Below are 2387 nucleotides of genomic sequence, written 5' to 3'. Positions count from 1 at the left end.
GCTCACTGAGATAGATGCATATTTGATTGCCTCCTTTGGAAAGGCTAATCAGCAACTCAACAGAATGTAACCATTTATCTCTTATCTACCTGTGACTTGGAAGTCCCCTCCCTGCTTTGAGCTGTCCTGCCTTTCCAGACTGAACCATTGTTCATCTTGCATATGTTGATTGATGTCTTATGTCTCCCTAAAATGTATGAGACCAAACTGTGCTCTCACCACCTTGGACACATGTCTTCAGGACCTCCTGAGGCTGTGTCACTGGCATGTTTACTCAGCCTTTGCAAAATAAACTTTCTAAATTAAATAAGATCTGTCTCTGTTTTTTGAGGTTCACAATTAATAGTCAATGACGTGAGGGATAAGCCCTCCTCCTCTCCTGGTTGTGGACCAGTAGTCAGTGAGAGATAGGCCTACCTCCTTTCCAATTGTGGACCAGTAGTCAATGGCATGAGAGATAAGCCCTCCTCCTCTCTCGGTTATGGACCAATAGTCAATGGCATGGGAGATAAGCCCTCCTCCTCTCCAAGTTGTGAACCAATAGTCAATAACATGAGGGATAAGCCCGCCTCCTCTCCCAGTTGTGGACCAATAGTCAATAACATGAGGGATAAGCCCGCCTCCTCTCCCAGTTGTGGACCAATAGTCACTAACATGAGGGATAAGCCCGCCTCCTCTCCCAGTTGTGGACCAATAGTCACTAACATGAGGGATAAGCCCGCCTCCTCTCCCAGTTGTGGACCAATAGTCAATAACATGAGGGATAAGCCCGCCTCCTCTCCCAGTTGTGGACCAATAGTCACTAACATGAGGGATAAGCCCGCCTCCTCTCCCAGTTGTGGACCTTTCCCTCTTTATTATCTTGCACCCAACTCAGACCAGAAGGTGCCCGAAGACCCCCTGACCCTTCCATCCTCCGTGTTCGATACACCTCTCCTGAAAAGAACACGGCCTCACCTAATCGGATGTGCTGGTTTTGTGTGGACAGTGTTGAAGTCCTGTTAAGCTTCCCAAACTTTATCTATATACCCAAAACCTCTCCACTTTGGAGCATCAACTTCCATTCTTTGGAATCTGTGTATTAAGGTGGCCTTTCTCAATCATTGTGTGCAAATAAACTATACTTAACCATATTCCATGCTTCCTGATATTTTTAAGGTTGACAGGGGTCACTGTCACCCTCATGTAGCCCCATCGTCACCCTAGACAAGGTTACTGTGGGCCTGACTCAGAGGTCAGCTCTGCTGGACACAGGGAGGGGCCCAGGACACCCACGAACAAGCAGAGGCTGGGTCTGATGTGCAGCTGCAGGGCAGTGGAATGGGGCTGCCCCACGAGGAGCTGTTTTCTTCCCACTTCCCTTCTGAGTTCCTAGGCTGAGCCTTGAGCCCGTGACCCCATTCCACCAGCCTCCCTCTTGCCCTCCCTTCTTCCCACACCCAATTCTCTTCCGCCTGCCCAGGTCCCAGATGCTAGAGGCTCTGCTGCCTGCAGAGGGCAGGGGAGGTGTCATGGGATTTGGAGGCTGTAAAGATGGCCAAGATGATGGCCCTTCCCTGGGTAGGAGAGCCACCCACCCACCTTTCCCCAGGGCCACTGCCCAGGCTCTCCCGTGGCTGGCAGCCTCCTCCCAGGTACAAGTGGGCTGGGTCGTCTTCTCTCCTAAGGGGGTGGCCGAAGATGGGGACTTGCAGATGTGGTGTTGTGGTTCCCCTGGGGTCCCTGAGGGAAGCCAGGGGCTCTGTGGGCTCTATGGCAGGGAGCCCTGGGCTTGGACTCCATGCTGTCCTGCACAGCCGTCTGAGGGGCAGGAAGGCCTGGCCAGGCTGGCGATAGGGAGAAACCTGGACTTGGCGGTGGTAGTGGCAGCTGCTGTCACCTCTTCATTTCAGATGGGGTCTGAGCTCAGAGGGCAAGGGCTAGGGAGAGGCCACGCTAGAACTGAGCCCAACTCTGTGGGAACAGGAGCTGGGTTCATCCTCCTGTGACCCTGGCTCTTGGTGAGGAGACACTCTGATCCGAGCAGGGTGGCAGCCATGAGAGGCATGGGGACGTGGCAGGTCTCCAGGTGCACCTGCTCCTTGGCGCAAAGGGGCCTCTGGCCTGTGGACCGGGCGCCCTCCTATGGCTCAGCCCCACCACCCACAACCCCCTTTCCCCAGGATGAGGAAGCCAAACTGCCCCTTTTTCAGGGTGATAATTTTCATAAAGAGTCCAGTTTTCCCCTGCAAGACCCAGATGGAGGCTGCATCTTCAGCAACAGGGCTTGCCGAAGCTCACTTCCGTCATGAGCTGTGTCTCATGTGGACTTTCATAAACCTCTGTCTCTCCCTAGGGCTCAAGGTTAGGGGAGCAAGACAGAGTGGGGGGCAGCTTCTTACAGGGAG

At 53.5% G+C, this 2387-nt stretch overlaps 1 long non-coding RNA gene across 1 annotated transcript; it reads left to right on the top strand.

The window, feature by feature from the left end:
* The first annotated feature begins 247 nt into the window (after window positions 1–247).
* LOC119468578 lies at window positions 248–1133 on the top strand. The gene is made up of 2 exons (XR_005197272.1): window positions 248–529; window positions 582–1133. It is a non-coding gene; the product is annotated as an uncharacterized LOC119468578 (long non-coding RNA).
* Window positions 1134–2387: the final 1254 nt, after the last annotated feature.

The sequence above is a fragment of the Cebus imitator genome, unplaced genomic scaffold (genome assembly GCF_001604975.1).
Source record: "Cebus imitator isolate Cc_AM_T3 unplaced genomic scaffold, Cebus_imitator-1.0 Scaffold449, whole genome shotgun sequence".
NCBI classification, from domain to species: domain Eukaryota; kingdom Metazoa; phylum Chordata; class Mammalia; order Primates; family Cebidae; genus Cebus; species Cebus imitator.
The sequence above is the reverse complement of the archived record's forward strand: the minus strand, read 5'-3'. Positions and strand labels throughout refer to the sequence as shown.